Source organism: Cryptomeria japonica, chromosome 4 (assembly GCF_030272615.1).
Source record: "Cryptomeria japonica chromosome 4, Sugi_1.0, whole genome shotgun sequence".
Classification (NCBI taxonomy): Eukaryota; Viridiplantae; Streptophyta; class Pinopsida; order Cupressales; family Cupressaceae; genus Cryptomeria; species Cryptomeria japonica.
The window spans coordinates 247,367,320-247,391,619 of NC_081408.1; positions in this window are offsets into that span (position 1 = coordinate 247,367,320).

Below are 24,300 nucleotides of genomic sequence, written 5' to 3' on the forward strand. Positions count from 1 at the left end.
ACCCATTTGAAAAAGGGAACCTAAAACTATTCTATTACAATTTTTCTCTGCAAAATAACATTACAGTCCCTATTATTCTCTATGACTCTCTAGAACTATTTTGGACATAACCCTGCAAAAAAGATCTATTTTACAGAGATCTTTCTCAAAAAATTCAAACCCTAACTAATGGCCTTGAATTCCCTTTTATAGAAAACAAGGAAGCGACAAGCTTCAGGCCATAAGACACTCGTCAATAAAACCAAGCCTTAAAGCCTGTACACAATTCTTGTTACAAATCATTCCTTATCAGCATGCTAGAGCCCGTGATGAGGTGGAACCAAAATTTCCAATTGATTATTGGTAGAAACAAAAATACTTGATTCGTGCCGATATCACCCAGACACTCCTGGATGGACCTTGAGATGTCCAGTCTGTTCCATAGTATTTCTCTTCCTGAAAAGGAAAACAGATCCTGACATGAAACAAGACTTTCCCTCCAAATTAAAGAAAAATCTCCAGCCTTTATGCCCCGGATCAGAGAAAATTGAAAGAGGAACTTGGGGGTAAATAGAATTTGTTAAGAAGGCATTGCAACTTCCCTAATGCTGTAAAGATGACTAGTTGTCGGTCCTCACCCGAACAAATCCTTCTTTCAGTTCCCCATGAGCTCCCTCTTGGAACACTCTACCAACGAAATACAAAGTAAGAGCAAGGAATAGGCCTGAGGTGACTTTTCTTGAAAAGAAAAGGATTTCACACCCCCTCTAGCAATCCCCTAAGCTTTCACATCCCCTCTGGCAATTAACAACGTCAATCCAGACAAAGATCATCCATCCAGTGTCATAAAATACACAACGACTCCATTCATAGTTCTGTTCGGACACCATCCTCTTATAGATGAAAAACTGTTCTCAGAAAGATGAAAAAACTTATATTTGTTTCTACCCATTTTATCATCTGCCTAGTGAATTTATAACCATAAATTCTTTTTAATGTGGCGGTGTTAATCCATTTAAAGAATCATCACTTTGATATCTTCTTCTTAACCGTACAGCTATGGATTCGATCAATTATGCATATAACTCAAGTCACCACCACTTCCTAGGCCATCAGTCCATTGCCATTGACATGCATTCACCTTACGTGAATGATTTTATTATGATCTTATTCCTCTTTTCAGTGTACAATCTCCTGCTTCAGGAATTCTGTCAACAAGCAAATCCCTAAATTCATTAGAGAATTCGTGATTCATCACACTTGAACTGGAAGCTTATCCAAATCCTTTCACATCTCTGAACTATCATCTTTGACTGTCAAATCAATTCTGAATCGACAAGTCTGAATCCCATTCGTTTTGTCTTTTCCCGCGAGCTACAACCGGTGCCTCCAAAATCCCTCCAAACTTCTCATTTGAAACTCAGTCGTAGATCTCATCTAACTTGGCAAATCTAACGGTAATTTCTTGCCAACTTAGCAGTTTGACCTTCCAACTATGTCTGTGGACCCGCAAAATCCTGATTGGATAGTGCCATATCATTCTTCGAACAAGCTCTGTTAGCAACCTCTATGCAAGCCTTCCTAATCAACCATGGACACATGGCATCATCTCGTGATGTCATGGTCCGTAACCACCTCGCAAATTCCATTGCGAGAATATGAGGGCCATCTGATCTGTTTGATCTTTACCACTTTGCATACTGCCCGTCAACTCCTCCAAGACTTAAAAATCGAGCACTTTTTACCTTAGGATAAAACATCCTCGTTTATTCCGAGTATGTGCAAATTGATGGGACTATTAGTAGATCAACCTTTACCACCCGTGAATCGGTATTTCAAATCTTTCGATCGGTTGCGCTGCTAACCCTGCCGGTTTTTGTTGATAACACGTGACACAATCCCCCGATGTCATGGTCATTAAAATCCTCACATCTTTGATCGCGAGGAAGCGCTAGCCTTTGGATCTATCCTTTCTTTAATAAATGGTTAGGGTATTTAGTACTTGCCGGACTTAGGAAAATATAAGCGCATGCATAAATATTTAGAAAGGGACCGATAATAGGGAAGTTATGCACTTGACTTAGGAAATTTCATCTCACGAACCAGTAGACCAACATTTTACTTAGGGAATAAAAATGGCCCCATCCATGGAAACGGTACCCTCAGTTTAAGTGGGAAAAAGTAACAATGAAATATATCATTTCTAGGGTTTTCTTCACAAAAATATAAGAAGTTTCGATAAATCCTAAACCCTAGACCTTGAATCATTCTCAGAGGATATAAGTAACAACCTAAAAATCAATGTTTTGGGCTTAAATTTGAAAAATTTATGCAAACAATTTTCAAGGCTATCACAAACAAACCACAATTATCTCTTATTTCCATATAAGATTTAATGGGGACACACTATTTAATTATTAGTTGAGAGAATATCCAGAAAACCCACAATAAAAAATGAAAACCATAAAACCTTAAAACCTACACAAAGTTGTGATGCTCTTTTGCTAGATTTGATAATGGCATTGGTTTGTAACTGACCAAGCAACCAAAAATGCAGGTTAAAATAGCAACCAAGAAGATAATAAAAATCTTAAAACATTTAATTTGGAAGTGACAATTGCATGTGCTTTGACAAGGTATGAGAATGTTATCTGTTTTGAAACCAAGTAGCCAAAATGTAGATAAAAATAGCAAATAGATCTGATAATGTATTTCCTCATACACCACAATTTCACACAATTTAATGGTTACTTGATAGAAAAAAAAAAAATGAAGAACACAAATGGACACTGGGGGGGGCGGAGGGAAGGGGGGGTTGGGTGGGGTTGAATTGGTGTATTTTAAAAAATCTAAGTTCAGTGTGTAGATTCTAAAGATATAATGCAAACATAAACACACACATACAAGAACACTTCACATAATACCAAATGTATGAGGAAAACCCAATGTGGGAAAAACCTCAGTGAGAATAGTTGTTGGAGTATACTGCTCCAATCCAGCCTCACAAGGAATCACTGAATACAATATGTTTTAGGGCACCAACCCCTAATATTCTGAGCACTAGCTCAAGGAGCACCAGCCCCTATTTTTATGAGCACCTACTCAAAGGAGCACCTATCCCTGCTCTGAGCACCCACTCATAGAAAATATAATAAGATTCAGGTTTACAATGATAAAGCCAGGCTACAAATGAATTTTGTAAAACTACAAAATTCTCATATCTTGAGAATGACTCTTTCTGTTTCTGAGGATTACACTTTATCAGTTCTCTACAAACAATTCTTTGTTCTATACTCTTTCGTCTTCTTTACTCTGCCTCAGCTTCACCTATCTCATACTACTCTTTGTCCTTAATCTTCTGCTGCTACAACAATCTTTACTACTCTGTTCCTTCAACTGCTCATACTCTAACTCTTCTTGTCTATACTCTTCAGCAATGCACTTCACTTCAGCACATAACCCATCACTCACAATTAATTTTTTGAGATATCTTTAGTTTCACAAATATATCTTTCTCATCTACTCCCATCGAATCATATCAGATTGCACTGCCTACTGTCAACTCTCTTTCTCAACAAGATCTTATTCTCTGTCTACAAAATGATTTCAGACTGGCTACATACATTAAATGCATTTCATCTAACTTTAGATTGGTTTTAACATAGATTACTAAACTTAGTAATCTCAATCTGATATTCAAGAATACGGTTTGCAGTAGATTTGATTTTCCTCCTTTGATCGTCCATCTACATTGAATAATCCTACCCTGTTTTCTTCCCTTTGGGGTTATGTTCAATTCTCTTTCGATCACAGGGTTGCTATTTTTAGCAAACTTGATCTGTACTGCAAATCTGATCCTGCCTCTATCAAGCATCTTGATCTCATCAATAGACTGCAAAAGGTTCACCATTAATCAAATTATTGTCCTCTTATCGATCTACCTAGAAAGATATGACGACTATATGATCCACCTTCATCGACTACAACATGTCTTCACACTCTTCATCCAAATGAGATGGTCAAGGTCAGTCAAGATCCATATGGACTATCAGGCTGCATAGATCATTCAAAATTCACGTTGTGGATAACCTTCGTGTTACACAGTTTGCAAAAAGTTCATCGCTATATCTATCCTGAAGTCAGCTTCTCAAAGCTCCATCGGTATAGATATAACTATCGGGTTAATATTTTGTCTCTATTCCACCCTCAAAAACTTATTCCAATGACTTTGTGAAGCCTTTGATCCATCTCATCAGAATATGTTACCCCGATAAGAAATCCTCACCTTTGAGTTCTGCTATCGCTATAGGCTATATTGAACCATATTCTCCATGTTGAGACACCTTATTGGCATAAGTTATCCCGATCACAACTCAACATGTAAAATGATCATCATTGGAATAGTCATCTCTATCGGCATAGACCAAACATGCTAAATCGACATAATAAGTTATTCTAATGCCACGCAATCAGCCTCCCTTTATCGACATAGCTATCCTGAAAGCACAACTTCATGGTGATAGGGTACATCGACATAGGTATTCCGATAAGAAAGCTCCATGGTGACAAACCCCATCGTCATCACTATTCCAAAATCACAACTCCATAGTGACAAATCCCATTGGTATAGATTATATTAACGATCTTACCAAAAAAGGTCAACACTTTTGTTTCTTCTATCAGCATAGCTTGGTCTATCAACATTGCATGAAAATGCTACTCCACCTATGTTTAGCTATTCTGATGCACATCTTCGATCTACTTGTCGTAATAGATCTTCTGATATACTCGTATCGGAGTAGTTTACTCTATCAGCATAACACAAAATTTCTATGTCGCTTTTGTTAGCTAACCCAATAAGTGGCTCTGCCATTATGAACAATATAGCTATCCCAATCCGACACACTACCAAAGAGACTCCTCACGACCTGACATCGGTATAGTTATTCTGATATAACTACTTCACTTGCACAACACTTGATCGGTATAGCTATCTTGATCTGTCTACATGATAACTCTGCAACCTGCAACACTTGTTGTTGTTTCTCTACATCCTCAAGACTCTTCAACCTCAATGACATCCACTCAGCAACACTTGTTGACATCATTGACAATAATGCCAACAAAAAACCCACAATAAAATATGAAAACCACTTAATCTGAAAGCGAAAATTACCTATCCTTCCTTGAGGTTTGATAATGATGTCCCTTTTGAGAAGATAAACCAACCTGAATACAAATGAAAATAACAATCAGATTCGATAACGTAATTCCAAACACACCACAATTCTCTCTTGTTTCCATACAAGATTTAATGAGGGCACACAATTTAATGATTAGTTGAGAGCAATATCAAATAAAAATGAAAACCATTTAATCTGGAAGCAATAAATAATTGTCCTTCCACAACATTTGAGAGTACAGATGAAAATAGCCACCAGATTCGGTACCACAATTAATTTAATGGGGACATGTAGTTTAAATGTTAGCTAAGAGAAGTATTAAAAAAACCATAGAACATGATGAAAACTATTTAATATAAAAATGAAAATTGCTTGTCATTCACCAAGGGTTGATAATGGAATTCATTTGGATCACACTAAGCAGCCAAAACACAAACAAAAAATAGCAGTCAGGTTCAATAACGCATTCAATTAAGAAATACAAATGAAAATAACTCCTAGGTTTGAAAACGTTTTTCCCAATACACCACAAATTTCATTTCATTTTGTATAATATTTAATGGAGATAGGCAGTCTATTTATTGGTTATTTTGAGATGGTTGCAGGCAATGCTCCCATGGTATAATTTACTTTCCTACTAAGAAATGTTACGCTACAAATGTGGGTTGGACGCAACATTAAGGGTATAGATTGTTTTTTCTTAAAAAAGATCGCTAATAAATGTGGAAGCGATAATGACAACTTTCGAGCCGCTATTGAGGAATATTTTCTAGCATGCTGACAATTTTGTGTCTTACTAACAATTTTCTGGGCTAAAAAGCCCCACTAAAGCCTATCGGCAAAAAATATTCACCAATAAGTTTTACAAAACATATTTTATACATGTTTCAAATTAGTCAAGTATATATTGAAAGAAAAACATTCCCACATTATATGCTAGATAATCTATTAAATAATAAAAGTGAGACCCATAAGTCTATTTACAAAAAAAATCAAAACACCCTAATCAATATTATATATATTTGAAAATGGCTATGTAGAATGGACATAAAAACCAACTAGAGAGCACACTACAACACTAGGAAGCAATTAACAAAGCCTCTATACATATGAATGTGATATAAATATATTAGTGGGCATGTTGTTAATGTTCTTGAGCATGACTTAGATGAAAAGGCTCTTCAAGAAGAGATACCAAATAAGAAATTAGTGTGAGGGACATCTCCATTTTAGATGAACTATAAATAGCCTAGGAAGAAATTTACATAATAAATAGTACCAAAATGAGTTATGTTTTTTAAACTTTGAAATTGATAAGGCACGTGACAAGGTTTACTAGAGGTTTCTAATGAAGGTAATATTTTTTTTAACTTTTTCAAGCATTGGTTGAACTTGATATTCGCTTCATAAATTTGAATAAGGAAAAGAATGGTCTATATCTCCAACACTATCCTATATGGAACTATACATAAACATGCATCCATTGAATACACAAGATGCACTAAGAAATCATAAACAACAATCTTTGCTTCATAAATTTGAAGTTCCACCATAGTCATATAGTGCATCATGAACAATCACATCTCCAATGCTATTGGATCAAAGCCATTTCTTATAGGCAAGTAAATGCAATTACAAATATTTAATCTACATGCACGCAAACATGTTAATAGATGGAGTAAAAAGGGATAGTAATCAATTTGTTAGAAATCAATACATAACCAATAAGGTAGTCAACATGAATTCTTTTACGATATCCATATTCCTACCAAAATTCACGAAGTCGCAAATTGGGATAACCTTTACCAACAATACCATTTTCACTATCCTCAATTCATGTTTTCTTTCATATTATTCAATGATAAAAAATCCTTGTCCAACTAATATAATCTTATATCTCATATATATTGATAACAAAACTTCTTAGAATGAAATTTAGATACATATAGCCTACATTATAGTTGCACAGGTCAACCTTTACTTTCCTCATTACATGCAAGGAGACAAATATGGTACCTAAGGTTGTATAAGTTCTAAAATAAAGATTTTGCTCCCTTATACTTAACTTTAAGAGATAAGAGGTGACAACATTGTTTTATATTTTCTTGCCTATGAGACAAATACTCTAATGGGTTGTTATTCATGAATATAAACATTACAAAATATCATTGAATTCTCCTTAATATATATCTTAAAATTTATATGCTCCAAAAAATGAACAAACAAGTTGTGTTAAATGAAACACATTTCCAACATATGGACATACATCTAGGGCGGGGGATTTTATTCACACCTTGAAGACATGCATGAAATTATGTGAAAATACGAATAGGCATGCACCTTGGGTTTGACAAGAGGCTATCATGATTTACAAAATAGTAGATTTATAATTACCAAGATAGAAGGATATGTGCAATTTGGTTAAAGGGGCCTCCAAATATTTTATACCATGACAACTTTATTAGCTAAAAGGAGAAAATGGAATACTATGCAACAAGAAAAATGGACAAACTTAGAGCTAAGATAGCCTAGTTGTGTGAGATCAAGCTAAATGACCAACCCAATAATAGGAGTTCATAAAATAAGGAATGAAACAAGATTACAAACTATATCAATCCATGCATACTTGCAATAACCTAAAAAGTTAGTGGATTGACCTAGCTATTCATGTGACCTATGCATCATGCTCATCCCATCACAATCTAATCATGTGACCTAGGCATTATTCCCACCCCATCGCATCACATCATATTCACATAGAGACTCAAATGGGACCTAGAAACTTTGATATATTGAATTCAAGATATAAGCACAATCCGTTCAATGTCAACCACATAGGGAATTTATATCATTGAGTATGATTATCTATGCAATGCATATTACAACATCAACATTCACAACAACATATATTTTATTCCACATCAAATATTTTGTAAGATTTAATGCATAATTCAATCATGATATTATAATGAGTATAGGATTAGTACATTCACTGTCATCTACTCCCTCAAACATTTTATCAGTGTTCATAGTGAACATGATAGAGAACAACACTAAACACAACATAGGGCCAACAATATCAAACATTTTGAATAGACACGATTTAAAATAAAAAATCAAGTGGGGGAAACATCAAATTCAACACTAAATCATAAAAATGTTGGCAACTTCTGCAACACTCACACCATGTAGTTTATAATGCTCAATTAGGAGCTAGTCAATAAACATTCAATTCAAATAGAGTCAAATAGATTCATCGATCACATCGTCCAAGAGGCATAAAAGAGCAACAAGGTTACTAAACATCTATGCTAAACAAGGTTCGAACATTGAGGAGACCATTATCTACAAGACACTCCTCGACACACACGTGCATTTAAATAATCCCTTACAACCAACACCTTCTCAACCATATCATGTTAGATAGAACAAGGCATCAACTGACCCATCTAAATCATGTGACCTAGGCATCATTCCCACCTCATCACAAATTACACACATACACTCATAAGGGTTACGAGTAAGGGACACCTTCCCATTCTGTTAGTTTAACAACATCTAGGAGTCTCTCTCCCTCACTACTTAAGTTGATCCATGCTGATTTAAATGTTGACTCATACAACTAAGACTTATGCAACATGCACTAAACACTATTTGACCGAAGGGTTGTGCAATCAATCGTCAGAACTCAGCAAAGTGAACGCAAGGCCCTAGTGTTGAACCCAAAGCTCTAATACCAAATGTAAAATACATAAACCAAAATTATATCAAAAAATTGATTAAATAGCTCAATTTTCATATTAGTAAGAAATAATTAAGAACATCATCAATATATGAGTACATATTACACCTTTATATGAAGTAATGTCAAATCAAGAATCCTAGAGTACAAGATACATATTTTACAAGGATATGACCTATGCTTTCATTTCCATGTCATGAAAAATAATGTATCAAACAAGCTCCTCAAGCCTCGTATGAAAATATTGATATGTTTCTAATCAATTTGTGTTTTACATGAAATTCCTCTAGCCATGTTTAGTCTTCACTTAAAAAGAAATGGGAAACTCATGATTTTGATACTCTGTTTTGATGAATTAATCATTATAGGAACTTCCACAATGTAGATTCGTGATCTAAAATAACACTTAATACTTGATATTTTGATATTAAGTACTTGGGTTCATTACATTTTATCTTAATCTACAAATTTCATAGTTTGAAAAAAAATAGTTAAATCCAAATATTATCAAGATATATTAGTTAATCCAAATTCCAAGATATTTTATGAGAATTCAACATGGAAATTATAATTCCAAATTATCTCTTTTCAACTTCGAGTCAAAATTTATGATAATTATTTTTCTCCTATGGATAAGGGAACATTCTATAAGAAATTGGTGGGAAGAATTTTATGCTTGACTCATATATGTCCTAATCTTTGTTTTATTGCAAATCTTGTATAAAAGTTTTGGTAAGACCCCCATGATAACCATTTCTAAGCTACAAAATAAATTTTAGGGTAACAATGTGGTACTACAAATTATGGGACTAAGTACAAGTTAAGTGGAAAATCCTTAATTTTTAGCTACACCTTTAGGGGAGAAATACAAAAATTCTTGCTTCTTCTAGTGACAAAACCACTATTAAAGGATATATTAATAGTGATTGGGGAGGAGATCTAGATAATCACAATTAATAAAAAATTACATCTATCATCTTTGGGAAATTCTCATGATTTGATCTTGTAAGAAACAAATCTACAACCATTGCTTTGTTTACTGTCAAAGTTAAGTAAACTACATTTGTCCTTGTTAGTCACGAGTTAGTGTGGATTTGGTACATGCTTTTCAAGTTCAGGTTCCCACATACTTGACTTGTAATGATTAGGTGCAATAGTTAAAAATTTATCCACATAGCTCACAACTCAATTGAGCACCAACATACAAAGCACATTGAGATTCATTTCATTATATTCAACAAATCATACATGGCAAGGTTGTTGAACTTAAGTTTTTTCATGCATATGAACAAGTTGTAAACATCTTCACAAAGCCCTTTGTTAAGGTTATATTTTTTCAACTTAGACAACTTTTGGGAGTGAAAGAAGTTTTCATGAAGAGGGGATAGTTTAGTTACTCATCTATTGGTCCCTTCATCAAAGCGAATCTTAATAGGGATGTTAATAGATTTAATTAATCGTAGACTTTTATATAGTTTTAAGATGCACTTGTGTTTTCATTTTAATATACTATAGAGATACTCTTTACAATAATCATTGGATTTTTTTATAGTAATTTTTGGATAATACGTTAATTTGTGCTCACTTAAATATACATGCAATCTGTATTTGTAGTAAAGTTTTATTATGAGTAGATGTATTTTATTAGTTAAACTACTCTTAAAGAATTGTGTTTCACTGTTTATCTATCTTTCTCTTTTAGATAAACACTCTCTGAATGTTACCATTGTCCTCTACCTTATCTATGTAAATCTAGTGGTTAAGGTATCATTACATAATTAAGTTATTATTATTTTGGTGCTAAGTTATTTTAGAAAATAGATTGCAATAAATAATAGGTAGTTAGCTCTATGATTATAGAATGTATCTAATCTAGAATGACATAAAAATATGAACATGTTGGGATCTTAAGCAAATAATGACAGTCTAATATTTTCCTTGGAATCATAATATTCTCTTCCTAGGGATCATGGACAACTCTATGGCAATAGATCTATTGTGTACCTACAAGCTTGTATTGTGAAACCTACAAACATTTGTTTCTCACTTCACCCACTGTGGTTTAATTCTTTTTGCTTCTTTTAGCATCTAAGGAATCATATTGTTTAGAAATAACTTGGTAGGGCTATTATTATGTCATAATAGGACATTTTCTACTAGGTCAATGCACGAAATTGTGAGTAACAAATTGCAAACACCCACTAGTCATGCACATGCTCCTAGAAATGCTCATGCAAATATAAATTCATTTTAGTTGCTTCAATTGAAAGTGTAATGTACATGATACATAAATATAGCTCTCAAATCATATATGCCTAGAATGAATGCTTTGAATATTCTTAAATTTAAGGACATAAAAATATATCATATAAATTCGTGTTTAGTTGACGCTAGGTAATTATTGATCAAGATTAAATATTAAATTTCAAATTTGGAAGGACAAATCTACACAAGCAAGGATGTTGCCATGACTAAACTTATCTTGAAACATGAAAAATGCCAAATTAGTGTGCAACATGTTTATGTAAATATGTGTGCATATGTATAATAAATAAGCAAGTAGGGTGAATGTATAGGGATGTGTAAGTAGACTCAATGAGATAAATGGTAAGTGCATGGGAATACATATGATTGGTATATATGTGGCATAAGATAAGAAACCTGACGTTACACAAATTATATCAAATGTCAATACATAAAGATGCTTTTCTCAAAATAAACATCAAATGCGAAAAAAACAATATATGTATTTCATCCTTATAATTGTTAGAAAATAAGGTTTACATTAAATAATTGTTAGTTTGTAGTTAGGTTAGTTGGGAAGTTCATTCTCGTAAGTTAGTTTGCATGGAAAAAATAAGGCTTTATAAAGCCAATCTATTGAATGTAATTTGAACCGATATAATGAAAATCTTCTTTATTTTATTATTTGTAATGTAAATCTATTTTTTACTTTTCTTCTTTTACCATTCTCTATCGACTGATTCCTAAAGGTTGATGATTCCACATGTAACAAGTTTCCCTTGGTTGCTACCATTTTTTTTATGTACTAGCTTAATTGACCAAGCTTCTTGTTCCAACTTAGAAGTGTTGACTCCACATTTTATTCAATCACCATAGTGCTGACAATTCTATACCACCACTTATGCTTGCACTCTTCGTTCCCAATGACCCTACCTACATATCCCTTCAAGGGAAGCCAAGGGCTTCATAGTTCGTCTAGAGTGTTAGAGGGAGTTCATTCTATCCTCTTGTATAAGATATTTGATCTCTCTTTAAAACCAAGTTTATTTATCAAATTAGCCCAATCATAATATAGAAATAACCAATTGCCATCAAGTAATGCACAAAGATACACAATTACTTAAGGGTCTTATCCTTTCACAATTTTCAATTTTATAGAGAGTGATTTCAACACCCTTCCCATTAACACATGGTAACTAGCTTGTAGACATCACACACATGATTACTAGCTCTGGACATCACATATACAAAGTGACTAGCTCTAGCATACATCCCATTTTCATAAGGATTAGCTTCAATATACATCTCTAGTAGGTAGTGACTAGCTTCAGTAGGCATCCTATACATAGTGACTACGATAATTTACATAGTGAGGAATTGACATATCTTTAACAACTAGCTGCCACTTGCCCATAGTGCATCCCAGATAAAAGAAATGTTAGTGCATTATGCACTACATTGTGGGACCACGAGGGCTTCACTGGCTAGGCAATATTATATCATGTGCATTCATATTGGGGGGATTAATATCTTAAAAAATAAGCTCAATATATTGCCTATTTGGTGAAAATGGGGGGTTTTTTAATTTGAGCTATGAAAAAATGCAATATATGGTCAAAATAGGGGGGGTTTTAATTTGGGCTGTGTATTGGGAGGGGGTGACAAAAAAGGATTTTAGGGCAATATTCTTTCAAAATAGGGGGATTATTTGGTATGCCATGAATGCACGTGCTATAATCCAGGTTCACTAAGTGAAGCCCACGTGTGTGGGACACATTCTTTTGTCCAGTATTTTGCACCAACAAGAAAGCGGGAACAAGTTCGATGTATCCCATACTACACCGAGTGTCTATCCCCATCCTAAAAAAACCAAGTACACTAGTTCCACATCAAGATATTCCCAAAACTATACAATGAGATTGATCCGATTATTACCTACCTATTCTACATTAGAAATTATATTCCTTGTATTCCATCAGATGGCTAAGCAACAAGGACATCCATCGCCAACATGCAACTGATCGTCGGGCCTACATGCTTCTGGCGAAATCTGTCCAAAAATCTAGATCTAAACAGGTTATCCCTCGCTTTCATGCAACTAGTAATAACCATCCACTAACTAGGTGGTATGACTGTCAGTCTACAAGCATAGTACGCCCTTTGACTACTATCAATCTTGAGTAGATAAGATTATCTCAAGCGGTTCATAGGATTTCAATTGGTGATCACCTCAAATGGAGAAGGGTTTGCCTATGTATTGAGGTATACAACCTCTACCTATGCCCTCATAGGGCCCTTACTCTGTTCATAACTATAAAAGTCAGCACCTATACATAGCTTAGCACTATAACTAGAAGAGAGGTTCCTAATTCAGAACGAATAGATTGTAATTGACTAATCTAGGAGTATACACAAATTCTTATAGGTCTAGGATTAAATCATACAACTACATAAGATCACTTGAATCCAACATAAGATTTCCTCTACTCAATAGATAAATAAATTAGCCATGAGGTGGTCTACCCTTTCACTTTATCAGCTAATCATTTAAAAACACGATATATATTAAATACGAGTTATAACGTTTTCTTAGCTCACTCATAATATTCTAATGCCCATTTGGCCTCCTTTGAAGCCTACTAAAGAGGAAAGGTTGACAAGTTAGGAACAACCCCAACCTTGAGTTATTTCCCCCTAGACCCTACCCCTATGGACTTGAGGTCACAGGGGCAGCCTTCACCCAAGGACCGCCTATGTTCCCACTTCCAAACATGTCAAAGTCACATGTGGTTCTCCTATCCAAGTCTTTCAAGGGAACCTACACTCAGGTTACCATAACCAAGACTATGTTAATATTTTCATTCAAAAATAATAGTTAACAATAGTTAGGTATTCAAAAGTAAGCTCACCCTTTTGCAACCCATACCCAAACTCTTCCATCCATGTAGGTCGTTATTTCAAATTTAAACCTCATCCCATTATTCATCACAAATAGTATTAACATGTTATAGGTTCACCTCCTTGACATAGAGGTTGAATTGATCTCCGAACTCTATTTGTTCACATAAACTACACTTAATCTTGGACCAAGACATCATTCTATAATGGGGACACAAATGAAAAATTACATTATATATGGTGATCGCAATCACCTCATCCAAGAAGAGTTTTATCCTAATGCGAGACAAGTAAGGTTTATTCGACTAACTTGGAAGAATGAACAAGACCCATATTATAGAGTTGGGTTTCCTTACTAATCTAATTAAGCATGATTAGTACCTAAGTCATACACAAACATATAGCAAAACGATATCCTTTATATCATTGTATGAAGGTGTACATTTAATAATATGAGTAATAATATTCTTAACCCTGTGATCTCTTTTACCTTACGACGTAATCCACACTCTTATATTAGTCTTGTTCATTATCTATATAATATTTACACTCACCACTTATAACTATTATGATCTTAATGGTCAACATTAAGATAACAAGAGATGTCATACCAAATTATTAAAGATGGTTCTTAACTCCATCTCATCAATTAAATGATATAATCATACAATAATTTGATACAACCATAGTACCTTCTCTTAGTTCACAAGATATTTAAAGTAGTATGATGCTTATACTTAAGAGGTCTATGATCATCATGTAGCTATATAAAGCCTATACTCCCAAATCTAAATAGGATTACCCAAAAGTGTCAACTTATAACAATATTAAAATGTGAGTACAATATAGTCTTATTCTAGCAATGAAGTCCATTTCAACTACGTTTTTAAGTACCCACAAGTCTATGCTCCTATAAAAGATTGTTAACTTATCATACTTTAATAACACTAATTTATCCTCAATTTAATTATAAATATATTTTAAGCTTCATAAAACTTATTGCCCACTTGTGACATCAAAGACTTCCAAATGGAGGGTCAAATACCAATGATCTTTATCTAATTTCTATCATACAATTAGTAATTAGGGGTATAGTAGTCATAAGGTCATATGCCCAACTTCTCATGCTTACTGACCCACAAAATGACACCCTTTTAACTTGGAGTTCAATTAGTAATAAAGAATCATAGTTGTTCTTTGATAATGGACTAACAACCCATCATATAACAATTTAAACCCATGATTATTAATGACAAACATATCCCAATTAGATGTTAGATTGTATCATTTAATAAAATATTAACAAGGATTTACCTAAGGCTGCACCCACTCTTTTGGTTTTTATTCAATGTGAACCATATTGCAATATAAGCCAACATATATTTTCAACAAAAACACCATATTTAGTTTGAGGGATAGCATCTATGTAGACTAAGATTGTCCACAAAATACATGTACAGGATTTATATATTTTCCAACCAAATTATACCAAGATTATGTTTAGAAAGCATTAAAATTAAGATTTGATACACAAGATTGCAGTTTAATCAGTATAGAGTGCAATCAATTACAAACCATATTTATAAGTCTTAGAATTAAAATTTAAAGCTTACCCCACATGATGTTCAAGAAATAAAGTGATGATATGACCTAGAGTCTTTCCCTAACCTAATGTGAGGTTACACGATCACTTTTCCAAGAAAGTTATACCAATAATCCCACATGAACAACATGTCCAAATGCTCAAATCACTTAATGGGTGACATTATAACTAGATCAAAATTCATTTATGAATAAGAAATCATGCATGAGATATATTAATATACCTTAGCATCATAGTCCGCTTGCGAATTCGAATGTGATTCAAAAGCAATGAAAGAGAACAGAGACCAAAGACCATACACAACGACACACACCAGCAGTTGATTGCATTTATTCTCTTCTGTTGCTCACATTATGGATTCTTATGTGGCTGACTTGAACCATTCCTTTGTCCTTGTGTGGCTTTCTTCCTCTCTGCATCCTCACTGCTTATGAAAAACTGGGGGATTTTGGGGGTGTTGCTATTGCAACAGCCATAGTAGACATGTACGAAAATGTGGAAGCATAGAAAAAGCATTTGATCTATTAGATGGGATTCCTTAAAGAAATATGGTCTCACAGAATGCCATGATTTCAGGTTAGACACCGGGTTTCCTTGTTGAAAAGGCTTTAGAAGTTTTCAAGCAAATGCCACTGGGTGTCGTAAGGTCCAGCTTCACAACAGTTGCCATCGTCCTTCCAGCCTACATGAAAATGAGGGATCTGAAATAGGGTATGGGCATCCATCAACACATAATGGTTGGTGTATTTTATTAGAGGTTCCAGCTACTGAGGTTGTGCTGAACATGTAAGCAAAATAAATATGGAACCATAAACGAGGCATATGAATTGTAGGGCAGGATGCCTCCCCAAAAAATGTGATTAGCGGGTGTAGAGCATGTTCCACAACCTTTGCCAGTATCCTCCCTGCCTGTGCCAAAGTGGAAGCTTTAGAGAAACTTCAGATGTTAACATTGTAGCAGCCCCAGTAGTCATGTATGCAAATATGTGGAAGAATAGATGAGGCATGTGAGCATGCTGTGATGTCAGGTTGAGCTTGAAATGAATTTTTTGAAAGGCTTTTGGAACTTTCAAAACAAATGTTGTTGCAACATGTAAAGAACGTCTCCACTACATTTGCTAGCCTCCTTCTCGGCTATGCAAATATGAGAGCTATGGACAACAGGTTCCCTTTTTGTATGATGTTTGTTTCTTTTCTTTTCTCCATGATTTGTCATATGGGATGGTGTAAGACATGGACATAATGCCTCATAAATGGTTGGACATCCCCTACATATGTACACCCCTCTCCTCGTAATTACAAGTCATCCCCTAACATAATAACTTCCTCGCTTTTGACCAAATTTCTAGGTGTCTTGATGGACAATTATGCTTCTTAATAACAATGTCAGCGACCGTTATATATGTATAGTCTCCCATTTCATTTAATTTGCATATATTTTGTCTATTTTATCCCACCATTGCTCACCATGTAGGCATTTTACATAGGGATGTGACACCACGTCCTTCATGGGTCATTCTACTTTTGCTCGTATTTTAATAGACATTGACATCTCTTTGCCTCTCCCTAAGGATGTAGTTCTTAAGGTTGGGGATATATCATGGACTCAACAATTCGATTATGAGGGCCTCCCCTTTTGTTGTCATAACTACTTCTCAACTGATCACCTAGCTTTAGATTGTTCTCTCTCATGCCATAAGGGAGCTGTTACTTGGTGGAAAGACACTAGTGTTGATAATCTGACTATCAAGGCTTCTAATTCTAACGACTCTTCATAGGCTACTGATGACTCCTCTTGGGATGAGGTTGTGCCTCTTACTGTTGTTGTGTCCTCCACTACCCACCCAGATCCTACTGGTGTGGCCTCCTCGGGCCTTGAGGTTTTTACTCTTGTTGCTCTTGTTCTGCAACAACAATCTGCTCTTGATGAGTTTGCTTCAGGTGTTCTTTTGTAGCAATAGTTTTCTCCAAGTATTGTTCTATAGCAACATTTTGCTTTAGGTACTGATAGATATGATGTTCCTGACAATAGTATTGCCTAGACTTTTATTTTTCGTAGGCGTAAAGGTAAGTCTCCCCCCCACTAACTATTTCGTGTTGAGTTTTGGGTGATTCTCCCCTCTTGAAGTGGGTTCCTAGCTTTCTGCTTTTGAGTTGTCGTAGGTTGGGTTGGCTTTTTAATAGTGGTCTTTAGATCTGTTGTTATTGGCCTATTCGACTTGGGCTTGTATGGGATCAACACCCTTTTTTTGTTGCATTTCTTTTATTTCGCCTTCGAGCTATTTGTAAACAAGGCCAACACCCTTGTTTTGCTGCTTATTATTTTGATCAGAGCATTAAAAAGATTTTGTGCCTATGAACGAATGGAAGAGAAATGAGAATAGTGAAATGAGTGCCTTCTTGTTGTGTCAGAAGAAGGCAGTCTTATACCAAGTGTAGCAGAAGATAGTCATTATAAGGAGAAATTTTCAATTTGTGATTAGAGCATGTATGAAGAAATTTTCAGCATACGTTTGATGGCATCTAAAAATAAAGGACAATCAATGTTGCAATGTGGAAACATGGAAAAGAATAGAGTAGAGTTTCATTTGATGAAGGAAATTCAATATCATAATTTTTTTTATTTCATCAAATCAAGGTATGTGCTTAGTTTCTATTAAATAAACATGGAGTGATAAGTGATTAGATCGATTTTATTTAATATGGAAAAATCATATATTATTCCAAAATTTGAAGATCATGAATTTCATACATGGCAAGTTAAAGTGAAATTGGTTTTGATAGAAAAACTCTTTGGGATATTGTTAATGGAACTATTAAAAAACCACAATATGTAGATGAAGCATTAAAATGGGCAACAAAAGATCGTAGAGCTACAAGAGTGATTGGTCCTAGGTTATCTGATGCATACTTACATCATATTGATTTGACAAAAACCTCATACCAAACATGGCAAAGCCTTCATTATTTATTTGGTTTGCAGGCAGAGTGCTAAAATGGGAATGAAGCAAAAACTATTTGGTTTGAAAATGAAAGAGGGTGAAAGTATTGTTTAGCATATTAGTACATTTCATTCTCTTTTTAATCAACTTGTTGGAATAAAATGTATAGTTGATGACGGGGTGACCCATGTAGTTCAATGGTTAAAACACTTTGACCGCATTGTCCACAACTTGGTGTGGTTTGTGCTTGCAAAATTTTGTGTGAAAAGAATTATATTTTGCCATAAGAACGAAATTCCTTTTCACATCCTTAGAAATTGGAGGCTCTAAAGTTACAAATTGAAATGGTCTCATGGAAGTACAGATCTTCCATTTTTGTGGGGACTGCAATTTTCTAGAAGTCGAGAAAAACTTTTAATTTTTTGTGGAACACAATATACTCGTGTCTTGGAAATACATGAAATCAAGATTGACTATTATTAAAATATTGGTGAAAGAATTGATAGATGAAGATGGGGTGCATGTCTTTCTGTCAATTCTTTGGGTCCTTATAGTTGACTTTAAAAGTTTGAATGAATGATTATTTAAAACTATTGAACTTCTACATGATCATGTATAATTTTTTATTACCAATACAATCAAATTTACATGACCAAATTTATATAAAAAAAAACAAAAACATTATAATGGATAATTATTCACCCATAACAAGGAAACTGACCTATCCAACAAAGTAAACACTTTGACTGCATTGTCCACAACTTGGCATGGTTTGTGCTTGCAAATTTTTGTGTGAAAAGACTTTTTTTTGGTTGTAAGAATGAATTTCCTTTTCACATCCTTAGAAATTGGAGGCTCTGAAGTTACAAATTGAAATGGTCTTACAGAAGTATAGATCTTTCGTTTTTGTGGGGACTGCAATTTTCTAGAAGTCAAGAAAACTTTTAATCTTTTGTGGAACACAATATACTCATGTCTTGGAAATACATGAAATCAAGATTGACTATTATTAATATTGGTGAAAGAAGTGAAAAATGAAGATGAGGTGCATGTCTTTCTGTCAATTCTTTGGGTCCTTACAATTGACTATAAAAGTTTGAATGAATGATTATTTAAAACCATTCAACTTCTAGTTGATCATATAATTTTTTATTACCAATACAATCAAATTTACAAAAAAATACATTATAATGGCTAATTATTTGCCCATAACAAGAAACCAACCTATCCAACAAAGTAAACACTTTGATTGCATTTTCCACAACTTGGCGTGGTTTGTGCTTGCAATTTTTTGTGTGAAAAGAATTATTTTTTGCCGTAAGAATGAAATTCATTTTCACATCCTTAGAAATTGGAGGCTCTGAAGTTACAAATTGAAATGATCTTATGGAAGTACAGATCTTTCGTTTTCATGGGGATTGCAATTTTCTTGAAGTCAAGAAAAACTTTTAATTTTCTATGGAACGCAATATACTTTTGCGTTGGAAATACATGAAATCAAGATTGACTATTATTAATATTGGTGAAAGAAGTGATAGATGAAGATGAGGTGCATGTCTTTCTATCAATTCTTTGGATGCTTAGAGTTGACTTTAAAAGTTTGAATGAATGAAAGTTTTTAATAATGTATCCAACAAAGTAAACACTTTGACCGCATTGTTCACAACTTGGTGTGATTTGTGCTTGCAAATTTTTGTGTGGAAAGAATTTTTTTTTCCATAAGAACGAAATTCCTTTTCACATCTTTAGAAATTGGAGGCTCTGAAGTCACATATTGAAATGGTCTTACGGAAGTACAGATCTTTCATTTTTGTTGGGACTGCAATTTTCTAGAAGTCAAGAAAAACTTTTAATTTTTTGTGGAACACAATATACTTGTGTCTTGGAAATACACGAAATCAAGATCGACTATTATTAATATTGGTGAAAGAAATGACAGATGAAGATGAGGTGTATGTCTTTCTGTGAATTCTTTGGGTCCTTAGAGTTGACTTTAGAAGTTCGAATGAATGATTTTTTAAAACCATTCAACTTCTACTTTATTATAATTTTTGTATTACCAATACAATCAAATTTACACGACCAAATTTTTTTTAAAAAAACATTATAATGGCTAATTATTTGCCCATAACAAGAAACCAAACTATCCAACAAAGTAAACACTTTGACCACATTGTCCACAACTTGGTGTGGTTTGTGCTTGCAAATTTTTGTGTGAAAAGAATTATTTTTTGCCATAGGAACGAAATTCCTTTTCACATCCTTAGAAATTGGAGGCTCTGAAGTTACAAATTGAAATGGTCTTACGGAAGTACAGATCTTCTATTTTTGTGGAGACTGTAATTTTCTCGAAGTCAAGTTTAGTTAAATTTTTTGTGGAACACAATATACTTGTGTCTTGGTAATACATGAAATCAAGATTGACCATTATTAATATTGGTGAAAGAAGTGGTGGATGAAGATGAGGTGCATGTCTTTCTGTCAATTATTTGGGTCCTTACAGTTGACTTTAAAAGTTTGAATGAATGAAAGTTTTTAATAATGTATCCAACAAAGTAAACACTTTGACCCTATTGTCCACAACTTGGCGTGGTTTGTGCTTGCAAATTTTTGTGTGAAAAGAATATTTTTTACCATAAGGACGAAATTCCTTTTCGCATCCTTAGAAATTGGAGGCTCTGAAGTTACAAATTGAAATGGTCTTATACTCTTTCATTTTTGTGGGGAATAATTTTCTAGAAGTCAAGAAAAACTTTTAATTTTTTGTGGAACACAATATATTCGTGTCTTGAAAATACACGAAATCAAGATTGACTATTATTAATATTGGTGAAAGAAGTGATAGATGAAGGTGAGGTGCATGTCTTTCTATCAATTCTTTGGGTCCGTATAGTTGACTTTAAAAGTTTGAATGAATGAAAGTTTTTAATAATATTTATGAAATTAAATAGTTTATAATTATTTTAAAAATCATAGCATTTATTATTAATTTATTATTATTGTAATTTTTTTCTAACAAGTTTTTATCAAATCTACAAAAGCAAACAGTCCATGGGTCCATCAGAAAATTGACTACACTGCTAAATAAAAAAGTTCAAACATATAGAACACTCTCACAATGTCTATTTGATCTCCTTTTAGTTTTGAATACTGAATCTTCTAAAATAAACCTAAATCAAATAATCTACAATTTTGTTACTCTTTCTTCTTCAAATAAATCAATTGAACCGAACCGACCCATCAAAGAAAGCACACTGCACTTACTTGGAAGAACCTTGCGATGACTTCTTACTGCTGAACATGGCTTTCGGTAAGACTGCTGATTACACAGAAGCTTTGAAAGCTTTACATATTTCGCCTAGATTTTTTGTCCGTTGTATACCATTTTCCACACTTTTATTCAACGTACGAACATTCATTACCTTCCTGACCAGCGTAGACTTTGCTTTAACTTTTCACACTTGCACTTAGGCTTGGCAACTTATAAATAAGACTTCGATGACCCTCCAGATAACACAGAGGCTTAGAAAGCTTTATATTTCTCACTTGTTTGTTTGTCAATTCAATACACATGAAAATGAAGATGGGTTTAGTCTGTTTCCTACTCATGCTTTTCTCTGCAACACCTACTGCCACCGTTCATTCTTCTTCTCCATCTTTTCATTCTGATGAAGAAGCTCTTATGTCTTTCAAGAGTTCCCTCTCTCTTGACCCCCACAATTCTTTGTTCGATTGGTCGCCTCATCATTCCTTCTGCAATTGGACTGGTGTTATCTGCTCTTCTCGTCATCAGCGTGTGGTTTCTTTGAATCTTACTGGTATGTCTTTACTTGGTCCAATCTCCCCTTTCCTTGGTAATCTTTCTTTTCTTAGAGTACTTGATCTCAAGAATAACAGCTTCCAAGGCCAGATCCCCCCTCAGTTGGGGAGGCTTTATCGCCTTAGAATACTTGGTTTGGGTAGAAATGAATTGGAAGGTTCCATTCCACCCACTTTAGGAGATTGTCATTCTTTGCAGCATCTCACTCTGGCTTATAACCATCTGATGGGTGGCATCCCCTTCCAGCTTGGCCTTCTTTTGCATTTAAAGACCCTTTTCTTAGGGGTGAATATGTTGTCAGGTACAATCCCACCTTTTCTAGGAAACATGTCCTTTTTAACTGATTTGGAGTTGGGGAGGAACAAATTTCATGGTGGTATTCCTGTTGAATTGGGCAGGCTTTCCCAACTTAGTGTGCTTTATCTCCAAGATAACAACTTGATGGGCACAATCCCATCTGTTCTTGGAAACGTCTCTTCTTTAACTGACTTGAACTTGTTTCAAAACAAATTCTATGGCACTATCCCTATTGAATTAGGTATGCTTACTCAGCTCAAAATAATTAATCTTCGCAACAACAACTTAATAGGAGAAATTCCCATTGCTCTCTCCAATTGCACCCTTCTCCAACATTTGTCATTATCTGACAACCAATTAACTGGACACATTTCCTCAGAGTTTACCAAACTGTCAAAGTTGCAACAACTATCATTGTGGGGAAACCAACTCAGTGGAAAAATTCCAATATCCCTCTCTAATTGCACTCAAATTCAAATTCTAGAATTAGCCATGAACCAATTCAGTGGCAGTGTGCCCCTAGAGTTTGGTAATTTGCACCAACTTCGAAGGCTTCATTTAGCGAGTAATTATCTTGTGAGTGGAAGAAACAATCTATCTATTCTAATGGCCTTAACTAATTGCTCATCTTTGGATTATCTAGATTTGTCTCTAAATAATCTCACTGATGTTTTGCCCTCTTCTCTTGGCCAATTATCAAGCCAACTATCTTATTTAAAATTGTTCTCAAACAAAATTGAGGGAAACATACCAAGTGACATTAGCAACCTAACAATGTTGACAATCTTAGAATTATCTCACAATCTTTTGAAAGGAACTATTCCATCCTCACTTGGTGATCTCACACAACTAAGACGTCTTCATCTTGATCACAACAAACTATCAGGGAATATACCTAGCAGTTTAGGGGCATGCCAAGCTTTGGTGTCGATACGCTTGTGTCACAACAAACTAAGAGGAAATATACAGTAATGTCTCTCCTGACTACATTTCTGCATTGCTTGTTTCTGGATGATGATTTGGAACGATGTCTATGGATGCACCATTTGCAGCCCGGTGATGTGGATATTTGGTTATGATCTGACTCTGTTTCTGGATCTTGAGTTGTGCATGCATATGCATTTCCTTTGAGTGCATGTTCTATGTTGTGCTCACATGATATATGGTATGTTTGGACCCTCTATTATTGTGGTGAATTGCATTGAGATGCATGCATACCCCTTTGAGCTTGGTTGTGAAAATCTAATGTTCAATTGCTGATTATATTCTTAAGATTGTTGTGGTCTGAAATTTCACCAAATTTGGATATTAATATTCATATTGGGGTTGTTATTTTGTTTAAATGTGGATTTATTATGACTCTACCATTGTGATGTGAAATGAGATAGATTAATATTGTGATTTGAATCATCATATTTGGATATATTAATGTTAACATTGAAATGTAATGTTAACTTGATTGATTAAATTAGGATGTAGCAAGTGATATTTTAAGATATTTTATTACATTCAGGTTGTTAAAAATTTATCATTGGAATTAGATATACATTTAGAATCAACTGTTTATGACATTTAGGATGATATGACTATAG